The sequence below is a fragment of the Bombina bombina genome, chromosome 10 (assembly GCF_027579735.1).
Source record: "Bombina bombina isolate aBomBom1 chromosome 10, aBomBom1.pri, whole genome shotgun sequence".
Taxonomy (NCBI): domain Eukaryota; kingdom Metazoa; phylum Chordata; class Amphibia; order Anura; family Bombinatoridae; genus Bombina; species Bombina bombina.
In genome coordinates, this window is record NC_069508.1 from 68,542,091 (window position 1) to 68,559,288 (window position 17,198).

General features: G+C 36.8%; 1 protein-coding gene across 1 annotated transcript in view; it reads right to left on the reverse strand.

Moving 5' to 3' along the window:
• The window catches only part of NTMT2 (N-terminal Xaa-Pro-Lys N-methyltransferase 2), a 97,338-nt gene that overhangs the window by 50,548 nt on the left and 29,592 nt on the right, over window positions 1–17,198 (reverse strand). The gene's annotated exons all lie outside the window — the stretch shown is intronic.

Consider the following 17,198-nt stretch of genomic DNA (forward strand, 5'->3'; position numbering starts at 1 on the left):
AGTCAAATCTCATGAGATCACAGTAAGAGTTCATGACCTCAGCACTGCTGATGCTGATTGGCTGCTGTTCATTTCTTCATTTTTTTTTTTTTATCTGCAGCTAGGAGCAGGTGAAGTATAACTTTTTACCCAGAACTTACTCTGCTGAGCTGAGGAGATTGTGAGGTAAAATATCTTCCTTTTTTACATAAGATGCTCAGGTGATATTTTCCTGTCAGCTTTTTACAGTTATACTGCATCAGTTTCAAGTGATTTAGCATATGAGTATTATGTCCCTTTAAGTGCTTGTGAGGGCGCAATAATATGAGTATAGGTACATTTAAGGTGATGTATTTTGCTTATATAGATATACTCTAGTTTTTTTTCAGCTGTTTTATTTTCTGAAAGCCCAAGAACGGATCTTTTTTTCCTTTTTTGTTTGTTTCTGTTGGTTTTTTCCCTTTTATTTTCTCTTCTGTTTGTTTCGACCCCTCAAGTAAAACTCAGTTAATCAAACCCTTTGTCAAGGCTCAATACATTTTCAGGTTCTATAGTTTGAAGCAAAGTATGTTCACTTAAAGTATTGCCTATCTTAGATAGGTTTTGTGTTTTTTTTTTCTTTTTCATGGATGTGCCACTAGATAAATTTGATCTCCAACAAACTTTAAACTGTTACAAGTGTGCTAAACTAACTCTGGTATTATTTATAGCTTCTAAGCCCTACGTTATTGCTCTCTGTGAGAGGGGGTAAAACTCATTGTTAAACTTAGTCTTTTAAGTAATTACATAGGGCTCTTAGGTACACCCTAGTGTAATTAAGTACTGGGTTCCTGTGATATTAGACTTTCCTCTGTCTGTTCCCACGAAACATAGCTGGTCTTAACCACATTTGAATTAAAAATCACCCCCCCCCCCCGTGTTCCTTTCACTAGATCACTCCCTTCCCCTTAAGAAGTTTAAGAAAACCACACTTTTTTTTCTTTTTTTCTTTAACCACACTATATGGACACATTTAATAAATCCCCCCTCTTTACTCTAAAATGACTTCTCCAGCTATGGCCGGTAAACCAAGAGAGAGAAAAAATAAAAATACTCTAGAGACCTCTGCAGAAATCCACCCTGTAAATATTAACACTGTACGATGTAACGAGCACAAGTTTTGATCGAGAGCATTGCAAATGCTTTGACACCTAAATTTGAAATCCTTAAGTCCGAAATTAAACAGGATATATCAATGTTCACCAATGAAGTTAGACAATTCTCCAACAGACTTCTAGAGGCAGAACAGAGAATATCAGATCTAGAGGACTCTAACGAGTCTCTCAAATCCAAATTAGAAAGTAACAACTCCACTTTGTTAAAAATGCAGCTTAAAATAGAAGATCTAGAGAATCGTTCCAGAAGGAACAACATCAGGATAGTTGGACTTCCAGAGAATAAACATTCTGAAGACTTGACAGAGTTTATTTCAGTAACTCTAGTAAAGCTGTTGGGTATTCCCACATCACACATCCCTATTACAGTAGAGTGTGCACATAGAGTTGGGAGACTATCGGATAATGGTAACAGGGGACTGAGGGCAAGACCGGTGATTGCCAAACTTTTAAATTTCCAAGATAAAGTTACCCTGTTACAATATTATCAGAAATATCAACCTATTCTGCTAGGTGGTGTGAAAATATTTCTTTTTTTAGGATTTCTCTTATGAGACATCCTTAAAAAGAAAATAATTATCTCCCATTTGCACCAAAGTTATTAATCAGGGGACCCAAACCACTATTATCTATCCAGCCAGATTAAAAATCACAATTAACGATCAAAAATATTTTTGTGATAACCCTAGAGATGCCGAAAAATCCCTGGCAGATAAGGAACAGGAATAAGGTTACAGAATTTTTTAATTTTTTTTCTCTTTTCCGTGTATGTATATTTCAATGATTGGTGCCTCAGTGCCTTGAACTCAGTAAGGGGGGTTCCCCCTTTTTGTATATATATAATATGGGTATGTTTGGACCGGGGGGTGTCTCCCCCTTTTTTTTTTTCTTTCTCTCGGGTAGGATATGGATAATCACAATATTTGAACATAGTTTCGTGGAATATAGGGGTATTACATTTGCTATTAAGTGGAAGGCAATTCTTGTACATCTTAAAAAATTAAAAAGTGATATAGCTTTTTTACAAGAAACTCCCCTAGACCTAGTTGAAGTCGCTAAATTGAAATCCACCTGGGTCGGAGAGGTTATTGCCTCCCCTTCTGTCAGTAGGAAGAGGGAAGTAGTCGTCTTGTTAGGGAAGAAGATTAATTATCAGATCTTATATACATATTCGGACCCAGAGGGTAGATATCTTCTTCTGAAAATAAAATTATCCAACTCTATCTACATATTCTGCAATATCTATGCTCCAAACCTCATTAGTTCAGATGTCTGGAACTCTCTACAGATGAGGATAATGCAATGCTCTGAGGGACATCTTATAATAGGTGGAGATTTTAACATGGCTCCCCAATACCCTTTGGATAAACACAGGGAAAAAGTCATTCTAACTAAAACTAAAAAAGATGGCATACAAACCAAATTGCTTAAAAAGTTTTTTCAGAATCTGGCAGTAAGGGATATTTGGAGGGCACAGAACCCTGACATCAGAGAATATACGTGCTTATCTAAAGCACATACAACTCTCTTGAGAATCAATCTATTTTTAGTGGATGATAAAACTGACAAATTAGAAATTAAAGCAGATATACATTCTATTTGCTTTTCAGATCATGCTCCAATTTCTCTTTAAATTACTATTTCAACCCTCAGCCCCATGCCTAACCGTTTCTTTTTTCCAAAATTCTTATGTAACAATATAAAGTTCAAAAACTTTCTTAGAAGGAAGTTTGAAGAGTTTTCACAGTTCAATCAAGAATATATAGAAAAACCAGATTTGTTCTGGATAGCGGCCAAGGCAGTGCTGAGGGGTGAAATTATAGCTTATACTATAGCAAAGCGTAAAAAGAACAGAATCAGAGAACAGGAAGTTTTAAAGGTTCTAAGTCATATAAACGATATTTACAAGATAAATCTTCAGAAAATTGGGCCACTTATACTAGAGCTAAAAGAGATAGAGATACGTTTTTAATTCATAAAGCAACACAGACTGATCTAAGATTACAAGCCAAATTTTATGAATATGGCAACAAATCTGGGAAATTATTAGCTGCTCTGGTTAAAAATACTAAAAAATCCCCGGTAGTCAAAAGAATACAAAGTGAAGGAACATTTGTTACAACCCCAGAAAAAGTGTTGCAAGCTTTTACTAAATATTACAATAACTTATATTCTGCTAAGGAATCTAATCTGCAACATGGGGACAATATTTGGGGAAGGATTATAAACCCTACTTTATCCAGCGAATCAGCTATTAACATAATGTAACAGATATCATATATTTGATCCTAAATCTGTTAATAATATGAGTTTTTGTTGCTCTTTTGTAAATAGTACCCAAGAGTCACTGATTACTCTAGGTAACAATACAGTGAGCCAGTTTTTATGTTAAGTAATTTCAGTAAATAACCAAGCAGAGAATGTGCTTAAGCCTGATTCTCACAGCGAAAGCTGACTCTGTGATGAATAGATTAGCAAGGAGATTTGTAGCTTGAATTAATTCTAGAGCAGTAGGAATTGATATACAACTGAAAAAGGTACAGTCTGAAATATGTTGGATTCCTTCTGTCTTCACACACACACACCCGTTCAATACATGCACACACAGAAACTCTCAGTAACAGGAAGGGATCCGGCGATGAGCTGAACCAAGGGTTAACAGGTAGTTTTTAGGTAGTGAAGTCTTAGAGTAAGTTCCGTAGTTTGGTATGGCAACCGGTAGGATAAACAGTACAGATGACCGTGTATACACAAAACTACAGTGGATATAGTAAGGTTGTAATGAGAGACACAATGGTACCTGACCACCTCGGAGCGTTCAGCGTTTGCACTGCAGCGGGTGTGTGCGTGACTCACTTCCGGTCCTGCAGATGCCGTGTCCTCACTGAGCGATTCTGTAGACAGCTGACTCCTGTCAGCGCAACGGTAATTTCAAATAAGAGAATCCTGGCGTAGGTCTGTGAATAAATTGCCCAAGGTAAAGGGAGAAGAAATAAGAATCAAAGTTGCTTTAGATAATATCAAATACAGCTTAGCTGCAGGTCTGTAGGAGATTGTATCAAGACACAGCAGAGAAATCAGAGATAAAATGAGCTCTCAGTTTAACTACGGTGCATATGTCCTTCAATATTCAGGCAATGAATTACAGGAACAGGAAGCCTTATAAAGGGTTAGAGGTTAAGCAGGGGATATACCTTAAAGGTATATCACATACCCCCCCCATCAAGGACCCCCCAAAACCCGAATCACAAAGGTTTATCGGGGTAACGTCTGTGAAAAGCGTTTTGAAGAGAAGGAGCATGAACGTCCAAGTGAGAAACCCAGGAGTTCTCCTCCACACCATAACCCTTCCACTTAACCAAATACTGAAGATTACCCCTGCGTATTCTGGAATCAAGAATACGCTCTACTTCATACTCCGGGCCATCCTGAAGCAAAACAGGAGGGAGAGGGGTCGATTGCAGGATGGAGTCATAAGGCTTAAGTAGGGAAACGTGGAATACAGGGTGTAACCTACAATCAACGGGTAATTTCAACTTGACAGCATTTGGATTCACTATGGAAATGATGGGGTATGGTCCAATGTACTGGTTAGCTCATTTCTTGCTGGGGAGCTGGAGCTTTAAATGTTTGGTGGAGAGCAACACTAGATCACCAATTTTGTAGAGAGGTGTTGGTGAATGATGATGGTCATAATATTTTTTCTGACGGTCCTTTGCCTCACCTAAGTGTAGTTTGAGAACCTCAAGTCTATCTTTCAGTGTTGAGGCGAAATCAGTAACACTTGGACAAGAGATCGGGGCATGTGATATGGCTATAGTGGAAGGATGATAACCGTAAGTGGCAAAGAAAGGAGTCATCTTGGTGGGGTTGATATTGAATTATTATAAGAAAATTCTGCCATGGGTAGGTATTCAATCCAATCATCCTGTAAGTGGGTTATATAACATCTTAAAAATTGCTCTAAAGTCTGGTTTAGGCGTTCAGTCAACCCGTTAGTCTGGGGGTGAAATGAGGTCGAGTACCTAGTATCTATTTGCAGAAGTTTACAAAGTGATTTCCAGAGGGCGGAGGTAAACTGCGTACCACGATCAGAAATGATAGTAGTGGGAATGCCATGTAGGCGTACTATGTGATCCAGAAAAACTCTAGCTGTAGTCATAGCGGTAGGTAATCTCTTAAGGGGTATGAAATGTGCGAGTTTTGTTAAGTGGTCCACAACTACTAATACTGTGTTAAAGTGCTGGGATGTGGGTAGATCCACTATAAAATCCATGGAGATGGTGGACCATGGCACAGTCGGTATTGGCAGGGGTGAAAGATATCCAATTGTTTTTTTGTGTATAACTTTGTTTCTTGCACATATGTCACATCTTTTTATATAAGAGATTATGGAAAGCTCCACTTGGGGCCACCAGAAGTACCGTTTAATTAGCTCTGTGGTTTTTTGTATGCCTTTATGTCCAGCTAATACATTGTCATGATGATGTCACAGGATGACTTCTCTAAGTGTCTTGGGAACATAGATTTTCTTATTGTGAAAGTAGAGTCCAGTGGCAACATCTTTTACACAGTCACTTGGTAACCCTGTTTCTTTATGGACTTCAGTTAAAATCTCATTTTCAAGAGAAGTTAGAGATCCCAAGAATTTTTCTTGAGGAATTATCGGGTTGAGGGAATCTAGACTCAGATTGATATACGGTATACGGGATAGTGCATCAGCTTTAGTATTTATGTTTCCGGGTCTGTAGGTGATTAAAAAATTGAAGCGGTCTAAGAATAAGGACCAGCGAACTTGTCGAGCCAACAAAGTCTTGTTCCTTCGGAGGTATTCTAAGTTCTTATGGTCGGTGTATATTAGGAATGGTTCCGAAGATCCTTCTAAAAGATGCCTCCAATGCTCAAGAGCAGCTTTAATCGCTAAAAGTTCTTTATCTCCCACATTATAATTTAGTTCAGCGGGGAGCAGAGATCTGGAGTAAAACTCTATGGGATGTAATTCTTGAGTTGTTTTATCTTTCTGAGATAAGATGGCTCCTATTCCATAATTAGAAGCATATTCTTCTACTATGAACTGTGAGGTATAGTCAGGAAGGGTTAAAACAGGTGCAACTGTGAATAAATGTTTTAGAGTACAAAATGCTTTTTGAGCTTCTTCATTCCATTTGTAATTACAATTTTTTCTAGTTAGTAATGTGAGTGGCTTCACAATGTCTGAAAAGTTATTTATAAATTTTCTATAAAAATTGGAGAACCCCAGAAACCTCTGGAGTGCTCTAAGGGATTTAGTTTGTGGCCAATTAGTTATTGCAACGATCTTGTCTGGATCCATTTGGATAGTATTAGGTGAAATAACATATCCAAGGAATTTTATTTGTTGTACATGGAAACTGCATTTTTCCATCTTTGCAAACAATCGGTGCTCTCGTAGACGAGTCAGGACCCACCTTACGTGTTTTTCATGTTCTTTCAAGGATTTGGAATATACCAGAATATCATCTAGATAGATGATGACGCACACGTCTATGAGGTCATGAAATATTTCGTTTATAAAATATTGGAACGTCGCTGGGGCATTAGTCAAACCAAATGGCATCACGTTGTATTGGAAAAGGCCATAGCGTGTCCTGAAGGCAGTTTTCCATTCATCCCCTTTTTTGATGCGAATCAAATTATAAGCTCCTTTAAGATCCAATTTGGTATAGATAGTTGCGTTTGTCAATCTTTCTATCAATTCGGGTATCAAGGGTAGTGGATAACGGTTCTTTATGGTGATTGCGTTGAGGCCTCTGTAATCTATTATTGGGCATAGTGAGTGGTCCTTATTTTTTACAAAAAATATACCAGCAGCTGCTGGTGATGTGGAATGTGAAATAAAACCTTTTTTCAGGTTATCATCTAGATATGTGCGTAGGTGTTCAAGCTCGGTTTGGGATAGTGGGTAAATTTTCCCATACGGGATTTGTGATCCAGGAATTATATCTATCGGACAGTCAAAAGGCCTGTGGGGTGGTAAACTTTCGGCTTCTTTAAGATCAAACACATCTACCAAATCAGAATATGCCAATGGTAAACCAAACTCCAGGCTAGATATTGAACAGTGTGGATAACAAGTTTTAGTACAATAAACCGAAGTTAAGAGTATAGTGTTGTGAGACCAGTCTATGTTTGGATTATGTGTATTCAACCATGAGTAACCTAGGATTACTGAATGTCTATCAATAGGAATTATATCATAGACTAGATATTCAGTGTGTCCTTCTGGTGTTGTTGTCAGTAAGGGTATGGTGTGATGGGTTATAGGCCCTTTTTGTATTAAAGAACCATCAATTAATTTGACAAACACTGGTTGCTTTTTACACACAGTAGGGATTTTATTTTTATATACATAATCAGCATCTATATATATCCCTGATGCTCCTGAGTCTATTAAGGCGTCAGTCTGGGTATGTGTTTGATCCCACTGTAAAGAAATGGATAAAGTGAGTTGAGTTGGAAAATCTGTTTTACACACTAATATAGAGGTCTTAATCTTACCCTTCTTTTGTTTGGCCAACAGTGGGCATGTGGATACTGTATGCTCTTTATGAGCACAGTAAAGACAAAGATTCGCCAGTCTCCTCCTGGTCTTTTCTTCTGCAGATAGTGGACCTTTGATAGTACCTATCTCCATGGGTGTGGATTGGTTTCTATCGTGACCTTGGGTGCTTTGGGTCATACGTCTGGGAGTAGGATCGTAATAACCCTTTTCAGCCTTTCTTTCCCTTAGTCTGCGGTCAAGTTTTGTACTAAGTTTAATCAGTGCTGCAAGTGTCTCAGGGATGTCCAGACGAGATAGCTCGTCTTTTAGAGCCTCTGAGAGTCCCAACCTGAACTGATTTTTCAGGCTGATCTCATTCCAAAGAGATTCAGATGCCCACATTTGGAAGTCAGTGGTGTATTCTTCCACTGTTCTTTTCCCTTGCTTAAGGGCTCTTAATTTTGTTTCTGCGTTCAGTTGACTGTTTGAGTCCTCATATAGACTAGCTAAAGCAGCGAAGAATTCTTGGAGTGAATCTAGAATTGGGTCATTGTTCTCGAAAAACCTATTGGCCCAAGTCCGTGGTTCACCACTCAAATAAGAAATAGTTGTGCAGACTCTTATTCTATCTGTAGGATAGGTGCGTGTTTTCATAGAAAATAAGAGAAAGCATGCATTTTTAAAATCACGGAACTCTGACCTTTTCCCAGAGAAAGGTGTAGGTGTTTGTATATGTGGCTCTGGAAGCAATGGTTCCTTAGGGGTTAATGAGTCCTTTATCAGGGTTCTGATAGCTGTGTTTTCAGCTTTGACTTCATTTAATGCATGAGCTAGGAAATCAAGTTTCTGGTACACGTTATTAAATTCTTTTTTAATTTCATTAGGATCCATGGTTTGATAAGTAATTTACAAACCGGATGCTAATGTTTATATGGCCTGAATATTATGTAACAGATATCATATATTTGATCCTAAATCTGTTAATAATATGAGTTTTTGTTGCTCTTTTGTAAATAGTACCCAAGAGTCACTGATTACTCTAGGTAACAATACATTGAGCCAGTTTTTATGTTAAGTAATTTCAGTAAATAACCAAGCAGAGAATGTGCTTAAGCCTGATTCTCACAGCGAAAGCTGACTCTGTGATGAATAGATTAGCAAGGAGATTTGTAGCTTGAATTAATTCTAGAGCAGTAGGAATTGATATACAACTGAAAAATGTACAGTCTGAAATATGTTGGATTCCTTCTGTCTTCACACACACACACCCGTTCAATACATGCACACACAGAAACTCTCAGTAACAGGAAGGGATCCGGCGATGAGCTGAACCAAGGGTTAACAGGTAGTTTTTAGGTAGTAAAGTCTTAGAGTAAGTTCCGTAGTTTGGTATGGCAACCGGTAGGATAAACAGTACAGATGACCGTGTATACACAAAACTACAGTGGATATAGTAAGGTTGTAATGAGAGACACAATGGTACCTGACCACCTCGGAGCGTTCAGCGTTTGCACTGCAGCGGGTGTGTGCGTGACTCACTTCCGGTCCTGCAGATGCCGTGCCCTCACTGAGCGATTCTGTAGACAGCTGACTCCTGTCAGCGCAACGGTAATTTGAAATAAGAGAATCCTGGCGTAGGTCTGTGAATAAATTGCCCAAGGTAAAGGGAGAAGAAATAAGAATCAAAGTTGCTTTAGATAATATCAAATACAGCTTAGCTGCAGGTCTGTAGGAGATTGTATCAAGACACAGCAGAGAAATCAGAGATAAAATGAGCTCTCAGTTTAACTGCGGTGCATATGTCCTTCAATATTCAGGCAATGAATTAAAGGAACAGGAAGCCTTATAAAGGGTTAGAGGTTAAGCAGGGGATATACCTTAAAGGTATATCACACATAAATGCTCCCATCACTGAGATTGAAATTAAAAAAGCTATCCAAGATCTATCATTGGATAAAGTACCATGGCCAGACGCTATTCCAAATGAGTTTTATAGAATCTTAGCTCAAAATATCGTCCCATATCTTGAAAAGCTTTTTAATTATTTCTACATTGAGAGTAAACCTATTCCCCCAAGCTTCACTGCCTCTATGACCACGCTAATTTTGAAACAGGGGAAGGATCCTGCAAAAAAAGATTCATATAGACCCATAGCACTTCTCAATTCCTACTATAAACTACTTGCTTCCATTCTTGCTAGTCATTTACAAATTGTATTACCCAATATTATGTAAAAGATCAGGCAGGATTTATGCATAAAAAAACTCTGCTGCTAAAATCAGGGAAGTATTCTTAACAATTGACTACCATAATTTTTTAGAGGGACTCCCAGGACAGAAAAAAGTAAACTTTTCAGACCTAGCGGTTATATCGATTAATGCTGAAAAAGCATTTGACTCTGTCCACTATGACCATCTGATTTTCTCCTTACTTAAATTTGGTTTTAAAGAGAATTTTGTAAGTTTCATCTTTAATTTATATAAGACTCCTCGCACAAAATTAGTTGTGAACAATAATCTATCTCCTGAGATAACTCTGAATAGAGGCACGCACCAAGGATGTCCCCTATCCCCGTTTTTGTTTAATATTTCAATTGAACCCCTCGCTATCATGATTAGACAATATCAGAATGGCATTAAAGTAGGACAAAGAATTAAAAATTGCATTATACGCGGATGATATCCTTCTCTATATGTCTAAAACCAAGATAAATATTCCAAAAGTCTTATCATTTATTGAGCTATTCAGGTCTTTTTCTGGATATAAGGTTAATATCTCTAAATCAGAAATCCTATGGATCAGGAAAAATAGGGATTCTGCAGATGTGATTCCTTTTATAACTGTATGAGTCTTTCAGATATTTAGGTATTCATATATCTCTCCAACCAGAAATCTGGTATAATCTGAATATCCCCCTGTTCTTGAAGTTAAAGACAATATAAAAAATTGGCAGAATTTTCCACTCTCTATCTCGGATAGGATAGCCTTATTTAAAATGTCTCTTCTGCCAAATATCTTATATGTTCTGTAAATCATTCCAGTTTTTTTGAAGAGGAAATATATGTGAGATTTAAATGCTTCCCTTCAAAGGTTTATTTGGAAACACAAGAAACCGAGAATTTCACTTAATAAACTGTTTTTACCTAAGAAATATGGAGGCATGGCGCTACCTGATATACGCACCTATAACTTGATGTTTATGGCCTGTATAGAAATAGACTGGATCTTGAACCTAGACTATTTCACTAACAATGCTCTTGAAAGTAATATGATTTACCCACTTTTGCCAATTTCTCTGATACATTGCGACCCTAAGATAATACCTAAGAATGTAAAACATCTTAAATCTATATATACACCTATAACAGCCTGGCGGAAGTTACTTTCGATTCTAGGGATCAATGCTAATATCCCTAAATTCCAAACTATTCTTGGGAACCCAGAATTCCAAGAAGGTATACAGTCAGCCATATTTCAGAGATGGAATAACTCAGGCTTAAGTAGGATTTCTAATTTTTTTGATACAGAGATACAAGCAATTAAGACCTTTAATACACTGAGCTGTGAATTTAATCTCTCAAACAAAGATTTTTTTGCTTACCTACAAGTCAGACCTTATGTTTTTAATGTGGTCTGGGAATATGGTTGGAGATGGTCGTGGGAAAAAATTTGAGAACTGGGTCACACTAGCTAAGAATGGTCTTTTATTTATTTTACTTGGGTACCAACTGCTAATCTCCCAAAAGGGTGAACCAAATTTGAGAAAAATATCTCAACATTGGAGCAATGTATTTCCCTCTGAGAATATATATGTTAGCCTTTTTCAAAGGTCCATATGTCTGCTTTCTTGGGCTACATTGTCCTCAACCTGTAGAGATTCCCACGTTAAGCTATTATTTAGGGTTTACTATACACCTGAGAAGGGATTCAGATGGGGAAATCCCACTTTTAACTCTTGTCCAAAAAGGCTCATATCCAAGGGCTAATCTGATGCATATGATGTGGGACTGTCCCAGAATTTACCAGCTATGGCAGAAAATAGCTTATTGGGCTTACAATACCCTAAAATTACCTTGGCAATTTATTCCCCCCTTGCAAATAATCTTTTTGTGGGAAGGAACTCTCAATATGATTATTTTATCAGGTAGATAGCCTCTTTCCATTTCCTGAACATCAGATATCACACCCAATATTTCAGACATTAAGAATTATTTAAAAAACATAATATATCTTGGAACAATATAACATAGATCGGAATAATGATAGGGATATTTGCATTTTTTTTTTTAAAGAAATAATCTTTATTTGTTAAAAGCTTTCCTTCCAGTGAAGTAATAATAATAATATAATAATAACAACTAGTAGAACAACTGATATACCCATTTAGAAACACTGAAATAGTTCTGTTGAGGATTTGGTGAATAAACAGGGTCCCCCCCCCCCCCCAATACACATGGTATGAACTCTTATTACATTTATTTAATTACATCAGCTTCATAGAAAATAATGTATTATGTTTTATTATGTGAACAATCCATTTTTTTGTATGTATGCTGTCCTGAACAACGTATAAAAACCAATAAAAATATAATTTAAAAAAATGAAAATATTTACAATGCATATAAAAAATGTAATATTTATATTTGAACATTTTATTTTGCAACAAAGAAAAACAAATACTTTAGTTTACTTTTAACCATACAAGTAACTTGCATTATGATGTCTGCCTTTTTGCAGACACAGAATCCAGTCAAACATTAGACATTAAAGCATGTGATTACTGATTAGGGATGTGTTCCTATGAAATATGAGATATGTCATCATCCAGACCTTGGCCAGACTACATACAGCCTAACTTCTTGTCCCTTTATGAATGGTATACATAGCAGGATTGCAATGCCAAGATTTATAGGGGTATCTCTCAGCTAGTGGCATTGAATCCTTTTGGCAGCATTTTGGCTGTTGATCTTGAAAGTAATACTGTCTAGATTTGTGCACTGTATCACTCTGTAACTTTCATAGCTTGAGATTCTATGGTTCATATGTCGCTTTCCAGAAGTAAATCCAGTACATAGTATGGTTAGTTGAACACCTTATTTGGCTATAAACCTTCTACAGTTTCTGTCTGTAGTGCTATCCAATTTACAAATACCATGATGTGAACATACTGCTAGATTATTTAACCCCTTCATGAGCTTATGACTTTCTATGCCGTCCTAACCGCACTGGGCTTTAAAGCCCTCAGGATGGAATATAATGTCATAGCTGTTTGGCTGTACTAAAGCTAAAGGCTCTTCCTAAATGTAAGCAGCTCTCATCCTATTGGCTGATTTGAATTTTTCAGCCAATAAGAATGCAAGGGTACCCCTATATAAAAGGGGTACCTTGCATTCAATCTTCAGTGTGCGGTGGACGATCGCATCAAGAGGACTTCCATGTCACCTATGACCGCCGCCGACCGCTCCACCTCCGCTAAGAAGATAGAAGTTGGAGCCTCCTGGATGAAGACCTTTCGCCGCCAGGAAGAAGATGGATCGCCGGACTTCAGCAATTGTGAGTACCTATTTTGGGGTTAGTGTTAGGTTTTTTTTTAGGTTTTTTTATATTATGGCTTTTTTATGGGCTGTAAAAGAGCTGAATGCCCATACAATTGTCCTTTTTGGGGCAATGGATAGATTAGGTTTTTTTTAAGTTATTTTGGGGGGTGGGGGATTGTAATGTAAGGGGGTATTTGTTTTATTTTTTGGGCAAAAGAGATGTTAAATTTAGGGCAATGCTCTACAAAAGGCCCTTTAAGGGCTATTGTTAGTTTATGTATAAATTACCTTTTTCTTTTTTTTTTTAACGGGGGTATAAGATTAGGAATAACTTTTTATTTTAGATAATTTGGTTTGTTATTTTCTGTAATGTAATTTTTATTTTTTATTTTAGCATTTTTTTGTGTAATGTTAGGTTTCTTTTAGTAATTTAGGTTTTTTATTTTCTGAAATGGTAGGTTTTTTATGTAATGTTAGGGTTTTATATAAATTAGGTTTTTTATTTTTTTGTAATTTTTTTTACTTTTTTAAGGTAGTATCTTTATAATCTATTTCACTGTATTTTATTCGGGGTTAAGTTAGGTGGTGTTAGGTATTAGGTTAATACTTTGCGTTGTGGGGGGTTGGCAAATTTAGGGGTTAATAGTGTAATTAGATACGTTGCTTTGTGGGGGTTAGCAGTTTAGGTGTTAATAGTTTAATTAGTAGTTGACATTTTCAAAAGTGAAGAATGAAGAATCTTCAAGCTCTTTTTACTGCTTATAGGAACTGACACGTTTCTATAAGATGCCTTGTCAGTAGTATGAGGCAATTTTTTTCTATAGGAACTGTGTATTTCATTAAAGTGATGGTAATTCTGAGCATTTAAAAAATGCTAGGATTTACCATCGCTAAAAATAAACTGGTCATTCAGTGGTGAGTTAATAAATAAAGGTGCTAAACTCACCCTGTCTGTGCCTCAGCTCCTCACTAAAATCAGTGCCTCCGGCAGCCCACGGTACAGCGTTCTTTACCAATGAGGTGCCGTTTCTACCTCTAAACCAATAGCTGTGCTAGCATACAGAACACTGTCAGATGACTAGCACGGCTATTGGTTTAAAGGTGGAAATATCACCTCATTGAAGAAAGAGCAATGTGCCATTAGCGGCTGGGGCACTGAGTTTAGTAAGAAGCCACGGCACAGAAAGGGTAAGTTTAGCACCTTTTTTTTTACTAACTCATCACTGAAAGTCCAGTTTATTTTTTGTGATGGTAAAGCCTAATTTTTTTTAAATGCTTGGATTTATCATCACTTTAAGGTATGTTCACTAATATGCTTTATATTAAGAAGACATTTACAATATAATGCTCAGTAAAAAAGCTGATTATTTCTCTCCATCCCGGTAAGTTTTTGAGTATTGGAACCACCCTCATACTATAAAAGCAAGTTTTCAATAACAAAAATAAATTAAGGCAGATTTTAGAACCTTACATATTCCGGCTGATAGATTAATAAAATATTTACAAAGCGTAGTAGAAAAAACAACCAATCATAAGCTACACAAGTCAGTTTATGATGTCATATCAAATAAAGAGAGAGAGAGAGAGATATAGAGAGAGAGAGACAGAGAGAGAGAGAAAGCTCAGAATGTACTTAAAGGGACATTATACACTCATTTTTTCTTTGCATAAATGTTTTGTAGATGATCTATTTATAAAGCCCATAAAGTTTTTTTTTTTTTAAATGTATAGTTTTGCTTATTTTTAAATAACATTGCTCTGATTTTCAGACTCCTAACCAAGCCCCAAAGTTTTATTTGAATACTGTCAGCTACCTTCTCCAGCTTTCTCCTGTTGTGTAAAGGGTTTTCATATGCAAAAGAAGGGGGAGGGGGGAGTGTCTTATTTCCCACTGGCAGTGGGCTTTCCAACTGCCTTTTCAACAGAGCTAAACTGAAAGCTTCTAAGTACGTTTTTAAACAGTTTTATACTGGATTTTTATATCGTATCTGTGCATCTTATTCTTTATAGTAGTGTCTATTACATGCAGTTATATGAAAATGAGTGTATACTGTCCCTTTAATGTATCTGCCATACCCTTGTCTAAACATTTTATGTGTGTGCGTGTATATATATATATGAATTAACTAAGAAAAACTTAAAGGTGGGTTAATCCAGCACAAACTAATTTCAACCACAAATGAAAAATTACATTGCTGTGTAAAGATCACAAAGAGCCACCGAGTATGATCAGAAAAAGGAAAAGTATTTATTAAGTCATAACAATCCTTAACAATAAACTGAAATAAATCTATGGGTAAAAAGTCAAAAAAGAAAGAAAATATACATTAATTGTGAGCAATCCTAATACTTGGAAAAATTATGGCCATATATAGTTAAATATACCGGTATATACTACACCATATTAATAACATAAACCCATGGGTATAAACAAAAGCACTTTTGAGCAATGCAATTATCATGCAATTCAAGACTTAACCATGAACACCAATGCATAAAGATAATAGTGATCACCATATATAGTCGTATGTTATCATATATTACAGCAATATGCATAACAATTTGAAGAGCAAAAAGAGCCGTGACACACTCTCATAATATAGCTAGTATCCTGTAATATGCACGCACACAGTTCTCAGCGTGCTTAGATGTTAACAGATACCATGCAGTTCCATTGTCTTGCAAAGATTAGTATTGGTATTGTCTGCTGTAGTGTAAGCAAAGGCACACAGTCACTTTTTAGTTTGCTATTGCAAAAACGTGTTATTGTGTTAGTACTTGGGTGAAAATCAAGCAGAGAAGCATGGATCCTTAATGCATACACACACAAAAAGTAAACAGTCTGTCGGTAAACCTCCGTGGGTAAATGAATTACAGACCGGGTTTGTCAAGGCTAGAACAGCTCACCAGACCAATGTATACAGTTCTCCCAGAGCTGCCCCTCCATCTCCCTTACGAATAGACTGTAGATTCCTACTTGAATTCACCTGTTCCCACCAAACAGGCCAGAACTTTTTCCAAGGTTGGCGTCCCACGCCTCCGGCTTCACAGAGGCATGATTTTCACCGCCAACCTTGGAAAAGTTCTGGCCTGTTGGTGGGAACAGGTGAATTCAAGTAGGAATCTACAGTCTATTCGTAAGGGAGATGGAGGGGCAGCTCTGGGAGAACTGTATACATTGGTCTGGTGAGCTGTTCTAGCCTTGACAAACCCGGTCTGTAATTCATTTACCCACGGAGGTTTACCGACAGACTGTTTACTTTTTGTGTGTGTATGCATTAAGGATCCATGCTTCTCTGCTTGATTTTCACCCAAGTACTAACGCAATAACACGTTTTTGCAATAGCAAACTAAAAAGTGACTGTGTGCCTTTGCTTACACTACAGCAGACAATACCAATACTAATCTTTGCAAGACAATGGAACTGCATGGTATCTGTTAACATCTAAGCACGCTGAGAACTGTGTGCGTGCATATTACAGGATACTAGCTATATTATGAGAGTGTGTCACGGCTCTTTTTGCTCTTCAAATTGTTATGCATATTGCTGTAATATATGATAACATACGACTATATATGGTGATCACTATTATCTTTATGCATTGGTGTTCATGGTTAAGTCTTGAATTGCATGATAATTGCATTGCTCAAAAGTGCTTTTGTTTATACCCATGGGTTTATGTTATTAATATGGTGTAGTATATACCGGTATATTTAACTATATATGGCCATAATTTTCCAAGTATTAGGATTGCTCACAATTAATGTATATTTTCTTTCTTTTTTGACTTTTTACCCATAGATTTATTTCAGTTTATTGTTAAGGATTGTTATGACTTAATAAATACTTTTCCTTTTTCTGATCATACTCGGTGGCTCTTTGTGATCTTTACACAGCAATGTAATTTTTCATTTGTGGTTGAAATTAGTTTGTGCTGGATTAACCCATCTTTAAGTTTTTCTTAGTTAATTCATATTATAGTTCCTGGGTTCCGTGCACTGGTACAC